This window comes from Chaetodon auriga, chromosome 2, assembly GCF_051107435.1.
Source record: "Chaetodon auriga isolate fChaAug3 chromosome 2, fChaAug3.hap1, whole genome shotgun sequence".
Taxonomy (NCBI): Eukaryota; Metazoa; Chordata; class Actinopteri; order Chaetodontiformes; family Chaetodontidae; genus Chaetodon; species Chaetodon auriga.
The window spans coordinates 23,611,453-23,626,475 of NC_135075.1; the positions used below are offsets into that span (position 1 = coordinate 23,611,453).

General features: G+C 42.3%; 1 protein-coding gene across 4 annotated transcripts in view; it reads left to right on the forward strand.

The window, feature by feature from the left end:
• Positions 1-2,361: 2,361 nt before the first annotated feature.
• tead3b (TEA domain family member 3 b) overlaps positions 2,362-15,023 on the forward strand; it is a 28,821-nt gene continuing 16,159 nt past the window's right edge. For all 4 annotated transcript variants that reach the window (XM_076741888.1, XM_076741907.1, XM_076741897.1 and 1 more), the window contains exons 1-2: positions 2,362-2,502; positions 2,841-2,979. The gene's annotated coding sequence lies outside the window, so the exon portion shown is untranslated. The remainder of the gene's footprint in view (positions 2,503-2,840; positions 2,980-15,023) is intronic.

Consider the following 15,023-nt stretch of genomic DNA (forward strand, 5'->3'; position numbering starts at 1 on the left):
AAGTGAGAGGTGTGTATTCTGCCTGAACCTGCTCAGGCAGTTGTCCAAACTCGCAGATTAAATGAAGCCTGAAAGCTGGCAGCTCTTCTGGACAGATGCTGTAAGGTGAGTTCTTCCTCTCCCATTGTCTTTTTCTGTTTCGTGAGTTCCAGCGAAACAATCAGCCAAGATCGCTGTTGTCATTCTTAAACGCTAATGCAATTAATGCATCAAAGTGAGTCATTCTCGCACCGTCTGCATGTGCAGCTCTTGTGCCTCAGTGGTGGGTAAATACATACTGTGAAGTGTTGCAACCACGTTGTTGACCAACAGAAGGAGCTGTTGCTGGATGGAAATGTGCTCAAGGTCTAAATTTATGTTGTTAGATAAATCACTTCGCCCTAAAAGAAGCAAAAAAGCAGCACTATTATAAAATATATCAATCTATTTACATTCAGTGTATCAAAGCATTCTGATAAAAAAACTGTCTGATTGGCTCATCTTCCTAATTTATCTGCTAAGTATTGATCCAACTGCAGTTTTGATGTATATTTCAAAAAGCAGACTTACATGCAAGTGCATAATTATAGCATGTAACGCTACACAAATACCACATCAAATCAAACTGTGTGTGTAATACTTATTTTAGTTTACCAGCCTCACAGTTAACAGTCAGTAAGCAGTCTTACAGGTCTCACGGTTATGAAATATTTCAGTGCTGGGAAACCTGTTCAAAGACTTTACTTAAGGGTAAGTATCAGTGCTCGAGTGGGGAAATATTCTATTACAAGTGAAAGGTGGTGAAATCTTTTCTTGAGCACTTAAGTAGCCACCTTTGTGACTGGTAGTCCCTTTCAGCCTTCTCGATAATTAAAGCATTTAAGCAGTCTTAATGATGCTCCTGGGTGTGACCACTCCATCGACACTGATTTTGACCTGCAGCAACTTTTATATGCAAAAAAATCCTCTATTTTGTCCATAAAGTCTGAATCTACCAACTAATGAGCATCTACATCCCAAATTTTGACCCTTTGATTTACAGTGGCTTTAAGGCTTGAAAAATCCTCTTATTCCACACTGATATTCTTTATCAGCTTCTTCTTCTTCTACTGTACGCAGTAATTACAGTGAAACCCCAGACTGTTTGTGTCTTTGGTTTGACTCTTTTCAGTCCTGCACTATTCCATCGAATGTAAATATTCTGCATGGCTCGTATCCCGAGACTCAGACTTTAATTACCATTTAATTGTAGTTTTTGAATCGCTGAACAGATCTGAGATGTGGGTGGCAATTTAGGAGCTTTGAACAAGGCTCGATGTCTTTTGCATCATTTTATCAGTTAGTCAATATACTTTAAAGGTAGTTGTACTCCCATTTTATGCCACGTTATACCTCTACTTCTACTACATTTCAGTGGTAAATATTCCACTTTTTACACCCCTGGATTTATTGGACAGCTACAGCTGCAGATAAGGAGTTTACATACAAAACGTATGAACAGCCTCTTAAATATGAAAAGTGCTGTTATGGATGAAACAGACCAGTAAAATGTGAAGACAAGATTTTACTGATTCCATGTCGGGGACAGTCACTTTTTGCAAAAGCAAGAATAAAAAGGTAGAAAAAAAAAAGAACAGACGATAAAAAAGATGCAAAATAAAATCAACTATATCTGCTGTTGCACAGTGAAACAAACAAACAAAAAAATGTATATCGCACAAGATAAATTGCACAAGTTGTAAAGAAGCTAAAATTAGCTTCATGTTGATCAACTACATAATAAAAATGCAGCTTTGCCACAGATTTCATATTTTTGTTTTATATAATTATATAAGCTTTTTTTTTTTGTATGTAGGCCTTTAATAAATCAAACTTCTGCATTCTGAAGTTTGCTGAGAACACTGTACTTTCACTTACGTGTAATTTGAATGCAGGATTTTTACTTGTAATAGCAACACACTGTGGTAAAACTACAACATTTAAATAAAGGATCTAAGTACTTCATCCGTCATTGCATTCATGCACATTCTCCCAAAGCAGCCTGACATATTTGGGATACTTTGAAACTGTAATCTCATAATATTTGGCTGCACGGTGTAAGAGGAGTGTAAAAAAAAATCACGCATTTCTCTCCATTTTCACGCTCGGTGCCCCTGCAGATGCACGCTAATTTGTGCCTGTGCAGGGACACGCTGGTGTGAGCCTGCTTTCAGGGCAGGAAGCTGCAGCCCAGCCTGCAGCGCTGCGCCGGGCGGAGCCTGCAGAGAAGTCACTGCCCCCCAAGCTTGGTGATTGACGCGCACCAGTGGCTCCTCCTTGGAAGTCTTTTCTTTCCCTCCCCCTTCGTTTTCCAGTGTAGTGCGTTGATTTCATACCAAAGTCATACTTAACATTCCACTTATACTGTCAAACCTCTGAGAAATATTACGGGAAAAAAACAAGGCGCCAAATTCTAACAAACTAACTAATCTGACCATCTGCGCTCATTGAGGAGAAGAGGGTGACCGCCAGAATAAAAAAAAGGTGAGTTCCCCACTAATGTGCCCTCTTTCTGTTTAGAGCCTTTTTCTGGGGAGTTTTTTCATGCCGCTTGTCTCGGTGAAGTTTTCAGATCATTGTCATTTTTTACATTTTTCCGCGGAGCTCCGCGCGTTGGGAGGGAAGAAAACATTTGCAGATTGATAGTCCATTGTGTTTGACTTTGCCAGTGTGCAGGGATATCTTTGACAGGCTCTGTACAATCATATTTCCACCGGCAGACCGCTCATTGACACACACTATTCCCAAAAAGAAAAAAAAAAAAAGCGTCTCTTTTGACAGCGGAGAAGTGGGCCAATATGTTTGTTTTCTGTCCCGCACAGTTCGTACCTGGATCCGACACTTCCAGCCTTGTTCCTCAAGAGGAATCCAGCAGTTATACCTTACAGGCACAGAGAAAAAACAAAAAGGATTTGGAGGAATACACAACTTCAGTCTGGTTTGGACCTCCGCATCCCAAAGGTAAGAGCACGTCTTCATTTGTCAGCACAGTCAGAAGAAGAGCAGCACAGCTCAGAGGGAGATTTAACAGAAAACACCAAAAACCAGGCTCTTTGCTTATTTGCGCAGAAATAATCAGACTTGATAATTTAATATTTGCTTCAGAGAGGTTTGAGCAACATGTGTTCCCTCTTTAGTTTTTGTCTGGCGGTCAGAAGATTTCACTTTCATGCACTGAACACACATTTCTATTCTCACTACGTTTTCACGTGTTTATCAAGAGGCTCATTAATTTGAGAATATGCTAATTTTAGTTGTTTTTTTCTTTAAGAAACTTTATTTCTAAACACACAACATGCTCACAATTTATGTACAATATATATATATATACAAAGAAATGATGAATGTACCAGTCCGGAGCTACAGGTCTGCATACCAAAAATGATTTCTCTTACATCACTGCTATTATGCCTGTAGGTTTTATTTAGAAATGCCAAAACTCTTTAGCTGATCCCCCCCCAAAATAAACCTACATGAAGAATTTTAAAATGTTTGTTAATTTATTAGGATTTCTGGCTTCCAGGTAAACAAAGTTCGTGTAAGAACTGTGATTTTGCGAGTGCTCACTTAGAATTACGGCACATTTATTTGTACTGATCAGCAGGATCTTTATTTTTTGAATTTCCAATAACTTTTGTTTTCTTGTGTAATTACGTCACGTTATTCTGCCATTGCTTAAAATTTAAACAGATGGATATTTAAATTATCACAGTCTGTCTATCTGGTTTAAAATAGATAGAAACTGCCTTTCTTTTCTTTCTTTCTTTCGTGCCAACAATCAGGGCATGTGATGATACTCTGCAAAGTCCTGCTAAGTACATAATTCACAGGTGAGGATTTGAGATGCATGGATATGTATGCGGGCTAATTGTATAATTATATGCAGGCCACCTCAGGCTACACCTGCTCTCCGTCTGTGTGGTTCGTTCAGGCTGGGGCAAACTTTTTCGTGTGTGTGTTTTGACCGAGCCAAATGTTAGATTAGAAATGTAAAGATGACATGTTAGCACCTCCTTCATGCTAAATTTGTACAGTCATATGAGCTGCAGAGTTAAATCACAGCCAGTCAACAGGTTTGACTGAACAACAGAATGCGGTGTGTCAGGTTGGTCGCAATGAGCAGAATAACCTGTTAATGTTTCTGTCTGACTGCCGTCTGCCTCTTACTATCAGTTTTCACTGAAGCAACGCTCCTTGAAGTCTTAAAATGTAACATTTTCACAGTTTGTGTTTCTTTTTTAATATTTTCATCAGGTTTGTGGGGTAAGAGGCTCCACAACTGTGCGCCAGCTTTCACTGCTCAGCCTTTAATCCATATGGCTGTGAATTTAAATACGACGGGCTCTTTGAAGTCAGGCCGTGTCTGTTCGAGCTGCAGTCTTTTGATGCAACACCGATATAGAAGATGATCAGATAACGTATGGCAAGTTTTCTTTCCCCGTTGGTCGTGTTGGGTCACGGTTGAGCGGCTAAGTTGACGGTTTGAGCCCTTCTTAAGCACCACTTTCTAGTAACATGTGGAAATGATGTTCTGAAATGAAACGGCCAGCCAGTACAACCCAACTGTGTGTCCTTGGTAAATGAGACACGCCAAGATGCCTAATAATAGATTTTGATGCTGATGGGTAAATCTGGAAAGGATTAAGCATTCTGCTGCTCTGACAGATTCCCCTTCATTGTTTTATGCAGCATGAATGCATCAGGCCTCCCAATGTACAATGTGGTCTTTTTTTTTCTTCGACGTACTTTATGTTTCTCAGCCGTTGTGCATTTAGCATGTACGCTGTGTACTCGTAGGAGTGAAATGCGAGGGGAAAGTTTTACAACTTAACCCGTGTCATGGAGGTCAATTAGATTGCTTGGGGTAATATCCTCAAGTGGCTGTTTTCTCTCTTGTTACTCCCCATCTGTGTTCCTTCGGGCCGTTTATCAGAGGGAAGAGTTAATGAGCATGTGTTGTCTTCATGAGGGTTAAAAAAAACATCTGTAATCCTCGGATGTTTTTGATTTTTAAAACATATGTTTAATCAGACACCGCAGAGACACCGAGCAGCCCGGAGTCCGAAACAAGCTGGGACGCTGCGTAAAACATAAATAAAACAGAATGTGATAACTTGCAAATGATTTTTTTTCACGTACACTCAACTGAAAACAGAGCAAAGACAATATCTTTTAATGTTTTCTCTCATCAGCTTCATTGATTTTTGTAAATATCTGCTTATTCTCAAGTTGATGCGGCAACACTTTTTAAACAAGTTGAGACAGGAGCAGCTAAAGACTGAGAAAGATGTGGAAAGTTCCAAAAACACCTGTTTGGATCATTCCACAGGTAAACAGGTCATAGCATCATGATTGGGTATGAAAGGGGCATCCTGGAAAGGCTCAGTCAATCACAAGCGTGGATGGAGCGAGGTTCACCACTGTGAGCGCATGATTGTATGAAGGATATTAGTACATGGGCTCAGGAACACTTTGTAAAACTGTTGACAGTAAACACAGTTAATTTGCAAATGATTGTGGCACAGCATCCCACCTTTTCTGGAATCTTTGTTGTCGGTATTTCAAATCATTGGCGGCTGATTCCAGAGCTGAAGTGCATCCTGTCTTTGCTCTGCAGAGTATTTACTCGAGTGCAGGTCTGTTGACCGTTTGACAGCAGCAGCTTCGCCCGTTTGTGTCAAACCCACAGAAGAGCGGCTAATGAGCTTTTGCCCATTTGTGCAGACGTTGGTCGCTTTTTAGCACCATCCCCAGAAGCGCTTGTCCAAATGGTGGACACTTGCCCCTCTGTCAACCCAGATCTGAACAAATACCACTTATGTCTGCGTGGTGAGCACACAGAGGGCCTCAGAGAAAAGCCTGCAGCTCTCAGCAGAAGGACATTAATGACAATCTGGAATACAATGTGCACTCTAACCAGCAGGATTTGGGTTAAAGAGTGCAGTTGTGTTGATGAAGAGCATATTGTGCTTTGAGCTATTTTCTACAGTAATACAACAAAAGAAAGAAATGCAAAGAATTCAAGCATTGCTGCTGTATCACCAAGCAAAAAGCGATCAAGTATGTCTTTAAACGTGTACCTGTTGCTTCAGCCTAAAAAAATCTCCTGCAAGACAATTGATCAACATTGTATTCACGTTAATGCACTGCACATGTTTACATATCCTCCAAACCATGAGGTTTTAACTGATAAGCTTCCTGGCCTCCTATTCGGACCGCTCAGGGGAGGAGCCGGGGAGTGGCCTAGAACAGTATAGTCTTTGTGTCAGTTGTCCCCAAGTTGCTAAACGTTTTAGTTGTTCTTTCTCTGGCGACCAACTGTTGGGAATGATGTTCCACATAATATGCACTCTAAAGAGGAAGAGCTCATAAAAAATGTCTGTGGGGGTATGTGTGCCAGTGTTTGTGGCTTCTGCAGCCTCCGTTACGGATACCATGGGGCTCACTCTCGCACTGGGCCCGTCTGGTGTTTCAGAGACGTGTGTGTGAGGCCTGTGTGTCACACTGGAGCTCCAGTGACCCAAGGGCACTCATGTGAAACCCCTTTAATCCCTGTGCTCACAGTGTTTTGGGATGGGGGATGATCTCCCTCTACAGCCCAGAGTTATTTGCTATGGTTGCTCCTAATATAAAACAACACAGGTGTCCGTGTGATTTTCAGGGCAATCAGCCTTTTATGAGTCCGTGTACATACAGTGCATTAAATGTGCAACAAGTTTTGTCTCTGGTTCAGTTTTTTTAATGTGTAATCATAGTTTTTCCTCGTGAAAATCCCCTCTATATGCCCCCGATCAAAGCGATGGCTGCTTTTAATGCCTTGTTCCACAATTTATATGGTTAAATGAGTTATTGGCTGGTGCATTCTGCTGCAAAGTTATGCATGTCTTAAAGGTTTCACAGATTATGGCTTCAAACCGCTCCCTTCACCACAAAATGACCAATTCAGGCTAGAATGGCTTCTCCGCTGCGTTCCCTGGAAAATTTCCGATTAAAATGCTGATTCAGGCTGTTAAAAAAAAAAAAAGCTCACTGGCGCACTCGCCCTGTTTTGTGTCAGTCTTTCCCTCTTCAACTGGATTTAGCCTTAATTCTCTCAAAGTGTTACAATTCAAGGTAGACCACATAGCCAGCACTGTTAAAATACAACAATGAATGAATAGGGCCTTATGTTCATGCTCTGGCTCGGCGTGTGATACTCATTTATCTGCCTGAGTCTCTCAGTGACTCATTTAGGAAACCAGTAACCTCTTCTTACCTCAGCGTTCCTCCTCTCCGTGTGATTTGTTTACAACAACACAACAAATAAGAATCGGTTGCGGTGAGTTTTATGGTGCAAATGTTTGAAAAAATGTATGTCGGAGCCGTCCGACTCAGATCTTTTTCACACATTCTCATCCCAGCTCGCACGACGTTGCTCTGAACATCATTGGATTTCTCGGGCATGCAGCTGGAGTCAAACTGCAAATGTTTGACTTGACAAGGGGTTCACGAGGTGTGTGTTCGTGTGTGTGTGTGTGTGTGTGTGTGTGTGTGTGTTTGTCTCAACTTTTCCCTCTTGCCGTGTGAGCTGTTGGCTGTCCAGCCCTCCTCTCACTCTCGGCTCTGATTGTTTCCTGAGCGCCGTGCCAGATAGGAAGTAGGAGGAAGTTATTGGAGGAGCTGGAGAGAATTTATTAGGGCCAAACACAGACACAGGAGGGAGAGGGGCGGGCGGTGACTCTGATTTTTTGGAGATGGGGCTCATGCTTTCATGAGTCTGAGGAAGGCAGCGATGTCGGCGGCGAGCTTTGAGCAGACAGGCCAGCTCATCGCCTTCGGTTTGTTTCCTGCATTGAGCAGCAGCAATGTAGCTTTTGCTGCAAATGCATCTGTGTGTGTTTCTGTGTGTCGGGAGGAAGAAGGCAGCCTTTCCAGCTCTTGTCAGAGAGCAGCTTTCCTGGCCTGGAACCTAAAATGTTTTCTTTATCTGTAATCTGACCTCAGAGAGCAGCTGCTCCTTCTGCCACCGAGTCCTGTTGTTTCCCCTGTCAAGTGTGTGTTTGTGTGGCTGTCGGTGTGTGTGTGTGTGTGTGTGTGTGTGTGTGTGTGTGTGTGTGTGTGAGTGAGGTGGGGGTCTCACTGTGACATCTGTGAGCACCCCTCAACCTTAACAAGACATGTGGTATTCATGTGGAGGAGTTTAAGGCTGTGGATTTGTTACTGTGTATAAATGTTAAATTCGGTGGAGGTGTGTTTAACTCTCGGCGAAGCAGGGGGGCTTTCGGCTGCCAGCAGGGGTCTGGTCTCTGCCAGCGAGTGTCCCAACTCTCGCAGCAACTTAACAAAGGCTGCATTTTTAAAGACATGAACAAATCCTGTAGTGTATCGGTTAACAAACAGATGGAGGTAAATACAGCGCAGTATGCCAGTGGGCGATGATGGAGAGACATGCAAACACAACAGGCTTGATAGCGCTACAGTGGAAGACACAGATTTGAGGGAAATCTGTTAACAATCTGCTCTGGGACATGAGTCAGTAGAATTGAGTCATGGTAATGAGGGTGTACAGACTCACGGACAGGGGAGGGAGGCTGATTGTCACGAAGTGTTTGTGTGTGAGATGATCAGTGTTTGTCATCGTAGGGAGAAATAATAGAAAAGACCAGTCATAGTGGTTTTTTTTTTTTACAGCCCTGATTCCAAAGAAGTGTGACGCTATATGACACGTAAATTAAAAACAAAATACAATCATTTACAAAGTGTTCCTGAGCCCATGTACTAATATCCTTCATACAATCATGCGCTCACAGCGTTGAACCTCTCTCGTCATCCTCGCTTGTGATCGACTGAGCCTTTCCAGGACGCCCCTTTCACACCCAATCATGATCCTATCACCTGTTACCGATCAACCTGTTTACCTGTGGAATGATCCAAACAGGTGTTTTTGGAGCATTCCACATCTTTCCCAGTCTTTAGTTGCTCCTGTCGCAACTTGTTTGCAACATGTTGCTGCATCAAATTCAGTTAAGCTGATGAGGTCAAACATTAAAGACATTGTCTTTGCTCTGTTTTCAATTGAGTATACGTCAGCACGGATTAGCAAATGATGGCATTCAGTTTTATTTATGTTCTACACAGCGTCCCAACCCTTTTGGAATCAGGGTTGTATAATTCTCAGCTTATCTTACTTCCTCATCTTTAAGCTGCTATAATCAGAATTGTTATATTTTAATGACTGTTTAAAGTGAGAGAACTCACATGTAGTGATGGGAGTCTGCAGTTTGCCTCAACTTCACAGTTTTTTAGTGTCTTTTAGCTCCTTGTTTTGGTTCTTAGCTTGCAACTTTTTGGTTCAGTCTGAACAATCTCATCAGATAAAACTTTGGATAAATCCACTGTAGACTCACTGCCCGGCACCAAACAGCAGACAGACAAAGTTAGCATTAGCTGGTGAACACAGTGGAGCATTTAGCAGCAGCTAATGTTGCTCTGTGTTCGCTGTGTGTGTCAGTAAGGTAATGATATGTCAACTGCATCAAAACAAAGTATTTAAACTTATATACTTAGTGAACAATAACAGATTCTTCCGATTCTCACGTCTTAAAAAAGATTGAAAATTTAGAAGTAACACAATTAGTGCTCTTCAGGCTCCAAACTGCATTGTTTTGAGTAGAAATTTACAGTAAAACGAAGACAAGATGCTTGATGACAGCTGGTGCACTCTTCTCGATAGCGCCTGGGAAGATTTACAGCCACACGAGCAACAGTCAGTCAGCGACTCTTAGTGTTTGCATCAGTTTTCTGTTTAACACCGAGCTTTAACTGTGAGCCTGTGCCCTCAGTGCGATGGACCAGGTGCATGCAGATGGAGGCCTCTTTAGTTGTTGTCATCTGATGCTCCTGCTCTGTCCCACAGTTCAAAAAGAGGTTTTCTGCTCAGACTTTTCAGTCTGAACTGACCCGCGAAAATGCACATATTTGTTTGTGGTGCTGCCTTTTGGTATTTACAGCATTTTTTAACGAGAAACATCAAAAAAGTTCATGTTTTTCTGCATCTAGCTCAGGCTGTCTTGACATCATTAAAATGAAATTTCCTCTGACTGTTGTTATGCATACGAGGAGGAGCCAGTTTCTGTTGAAATTTGGTCGCTTTGAGAAACCACAGTTGGAGTTAGGAAACACTGGAGCTTCACAATGAAATAAATAATGTGACTGTGAAATTAACAGCAGAAGCATAAAACTTTGAACTTACAAGTCACTTACTGTACACATACTTTGCCTGACTGTGGTTTTTTGTACTAGAACTACTGTCCTAGCTCAATGGGCTCACATGGCTCTCATGGTGAGATGTTCAGTATCAGACTGTATATGATCCATCCAGCTCGGTCTTAAACATTGTCGGTTTGACCAATGTTCCTTTCTCACCAGTGGACTGGAGAAGAGATGTTGCCATCAGGCCATAAAAATCGGAGACATGACAGAGAAATTTTGACTCAAGGTCTTGTCTTTGAATTCCACTGAGTAAGTAGAAACCCATCTGGTTGGTCCATCTGATGATCTCATGTTCAGTGGAAGATAAAATTGAGCAATAAAAACTGGCAATGTAAAAAAAAAAAAATTGTTAGCTCTGCTTTCTCTGAGCGACAAAACCTGAATATCACGCCGTCCACTTGTTATTACTGAAGCACACAGGCTCTGTTTGTTTTCCAGCCTGTAGGTGTTTGTAAGGGATTTCCTACACTCTGTGGCACACCTAAACAAATGCCTCAGATGGAATCCCTCTCCTGATTTAGGCCATAGAGACAGCTTTCCTCCATGTGACCCAGCAGCCTGAGAGTGACTCAGTAGAATTACTGGAATTCATTGGGACATTTCACCGCACACAATCCTGTCTAGAAAGAAAAGGGGAAACTCAGCGCTGAGCCAATAAACTCCAGTTGGTTCATAGATGGAGTGGGAGCACAGATAAGCCGATTGCTGAAAACAAACTGCAATGTGATCTCTGCGTTGAGGCAAACGAGAAGATGGTGCGCGAATGGCGCAGCTTGAATGAGAGGCGCAAAGCTTTGCAGCGTTATTCCTGCTGCATGTTGGGTTTCTGCTGTGTGTCGGTCTCAGAGGCCCGGGGCCTGACTCCCGGAGAGTGGGAGGGGAGGTGTGTCCCTGATTTCTGTGTTAAATACGAGAGCAGCGTGTCATTCAGTCAAGATCCTTCAATAAAACCTCCCACCTGCCTGCAGCCTGAAGGAGCCTCATATGCAGGTTTGTGCTTGGGACAAGGGCGGCAGCAAACAGTGATTATCCATTAATCTGGAAATTACTCTCTCACTACATCAGATGACACTGAAATGCTCCAATCAGAATTTCTTAAAGGCTAATTTTGGCATCTAATCTCCTTTTTTGGTTTGACCACCAGCCCCAAAATTAAAGGTATTAAAAGTATTATCACATCAGAAAGAAGCAGCAAATCCTCACAACAGAGAAGATTGAACTGGGGGTTTTTGGGCCTTTTTGCTTGAAAAATTATGATTTAAAGATTATTAAAATTTCAACAGTTGTAGATTTATTCTTTTTCCATCAATTAATCGACTGTTTGTGTTTCCAGCCATCGGTATCTGTCTTTATGTGTTGTATGTGTTCATAGGTGCAGCTCCATGTATCTGCAGTTTACTGTGTCGTGTGAGTCATTACTATGTTGTGGAGTTTCTCATCCAGAATTGGCTCAAAGGGACATTACAGTGTGTTTGCAACAGCTGTTCTAATATAATCAATATGTTAATTGCAACAGCTTCTCCTCTCAAATGACGTGCCGGTACTAAATCACCCCGCAGAGCCGAATCCCCATGGTCTTCATCCTGAACTTTTATTGGAACTCTGTACGATTGTCAAACTAGCTGTTGCATTTGAGTCCATAAAACTGTCCTTGTAACTTTATTTACCGCTCACTTTTATCGTGAAGTCATGACTATTGTCCTGATTTTAAATCCTGTGACTCCAATAGAGGATGTATTGAAAAATGGCTCCGCTGACAATGCCCTGCCTCTAGTCTGAGCTCTGAGCGTCACAAAGCGGGAGCGTGTTCACTGCTGATGTTGCATTCCAGCTGGAACAATCCCACTGTTTTCCAGACCCCAAAGTGGACGCCTAAATTGGACAACACCCCCCCCACTCCAATGCCCCCCACTCCCCCCCCCCACAAACACACCCCCCTCTCCCCCTCTGCTCTCCAACCAACCAACCCACCCACCACCCACTCCTCCCATACACGCATCCCCTGGTCTCCTGTCCTTATTTGGGTAGAGACGTTCTGAGCACTGGGTGGAGGGGAGGCGAGGGGGGGGGGGGGGGGGGGGGGCAGAGGAGGGAGGGAGGGCGTTGGGTTGACACAAGGGAGGCAGGAGGAGAAACAGTGAGCACTCGCAGCCCTTTCTTAATAAGGACATGTCTGGAATTCAGGCCCCTCTCTCGGTGAAGAGCCTCTCTTTTTGCAGCACCTCACTTGAACACGCTCTCGTGAGCACTCGGAGCTCCATCGAGGTCGTCAGATCTGCGTGTTGCACCGGACGCCTTTGCTGTTCTTCACAGCTCGCCGTGCGGAGGAGGTTCGCCTTGTTTTCTCGGCTATAATTGGAGATAAACAATAGAGCGTCCCTCCCTCCCTCCCCTCACTGTGCCACCAGGCTTTGATTACTGCCCTGGCTGCACTGAAGCTGTTGCCCCCACAGCACCTGTGCATTCACTAATGAAATACTTTGGGCGGCCTGAAAGGCTTTTTCACACCAGACCACACAAACAGTATCTGCTGTACTCCAGGCTGAGACAGAACTGTGTATTTAAGAGTCATACTAGTGTCATTGTTAATGACCCCTTGTGCCTGTTGATGTTTCCGTTTTTTAAATTGCACCAACACACAGGCTGCTGACAGCAAGACAATGAGAGACGTCAAATCATGAGGGTTGATGTCATGACAGGCTGCCATAAATGTTGTAGCTGTTTAAATAGTGTATAATGTGAGCCTTCTGCTTTATTTCAGTCTGCTCTTTGTATTTGATTGAATGCCATTCAGAGCTGCATCTAATGATTATTTTCATTTCTTAGCAAAATGTCAGACAATAGAGAAAAACACAGTTTTCCTGAGTCGAAGGTGACATATTTAAACTTGAGCCGCATTGATTCGTCGATAAGTCGATTCATCCATCAACATAACATGAATTGGCAGCTCTTTTGGTAATTTAATACTTGTAGTCATTTTTCAAGCAGAAATGGGGAATATTTGCTGGTTTGATGGTTTTCTTTGTTGTGCATGATGGTAAACTGGATATCTTTGGATTTTGGACTGTTGGTTGAACAAAAGAAGGCATTTGAAGGCTCATTTTGGGTTTTTGGGAAGCATAAGGGTCAATTTTCTCGGTTTTCAAGCATGAAAATGTTGGTAGATGAAAGATATTCAAAGATATTCAGATAACTGGAACACAGAGAACCAGTGAATTTGGGGAATTTTTTCTTGAAGAATCAACAAATCGACTCACTGTTGCAGCTCCAAATCTGTTTACTTTCACATCCATGCTTCTTTGTGCTTTCTGTCATGGTCTTTGCGTCAGTATTGCATATTTATTAACACATTGGCAGGTCAGAACATGATTAAAATGCCCTTAACTCAAGTCGTATGAAGTAAGCAGCCACTGGGAGCGGTCCAGCCGTGTGATCTGTGAGGACTGAGATGGATCACTTGAGCTGCTGATGAGCGCTCCGTTTCAGTGTTGAGTTTTAACACCGTGACCCTGTTGCAAAGGGTCCACCACAACCAATCCCCCCTCAGCTAAAATTAGCAGCTCGACTTGTGGATATTTGTCAAACTCTCGTTTGGGTTCAGTGACGTCCATGAATTTCATGTTGTAGGTTGCGTGTGGTGGGATATCACTGCAGGACTGTGTAACTGGTCCGCTCGCCTTTGATCTTTGCTAATTCCCGTTAAATGATGATGGGAAGAGAAAGGAAGCATCACTAATCCCCCACCTCTGCTTTTTCACCAGTTTGTAGTTCTTGGATGATTTGGTGTAACTGCAGTGGTTATCAAGTGTGAATCTTTCAAATGCTGAGAAATAAAGGGAGAAGGGGAAGCAAAGGGAGGCTTTGGAGCATTTCCCCCTTTTTTTTCATGTTATAAATGAGACTTTGTTCGACTCTTCTCTTGAATACATCCAGATTAATTAAAACGACGTCTTGGCTTGCTGCACAGTTTTGGTGTAATTGATAGCATGAAGAATCACCCAGATTTGCTGTGACCTGGAGAACAAGCGTTTCACTGATTTCCATGCACATTTTCATATTTTTAATAAATTTCCAGATAAAGTTACAAGTGCAAATCACATTGCAAGACTGAAACTTAATTTCTGGGTTGATTTTTTATGTTCCAGGAATCCTACTGTTAATATTCTCTGTGCAAAACCTCAAAGAAAAATGTAGCTTATAATAGAAAACACAACTGAAAATAGATAATGTTTTATACTCGTACTCTCATACAATCTCCAAGTGTTAATTTATACTCACTGTAGTTTTGAGGAACCCACAATTTGACACTCTCTCTATTTATCCATTATGCTTTATTTTTGTTAGCATCTGCAGAAACGCTAAAGCAGAAACACAAGCATCCTGGGAGGATCATGGTTACCTCATAGACTTCCATTTCAGAAACAATACAATGCTGAAAAGGCAGCTTGAAAAATACTTAAGATCTCTGCTTGCAGTCAGCCATAAGCCAACCACACTGGGACACAGTTCCCAGACCACAAGAATTCTTTGAGGCCAGTGCTGATTAGTGAGGTCTTTAAACTTCGTTTTATGGAATATCTTGAATTCATTTGGCCATTTCAGAGAAATAAAATATAGGAAATTATAGTAATAATTAAGGTTAACATTGTTTATTCATGCAAATTTAATGACTGCAATAAAGAAAAAAGACGAAATAAAGCCAAAGCAGTGACCTATGGATGAATGGCATTCCTTATTCTGAAGTGTCTCTCGTT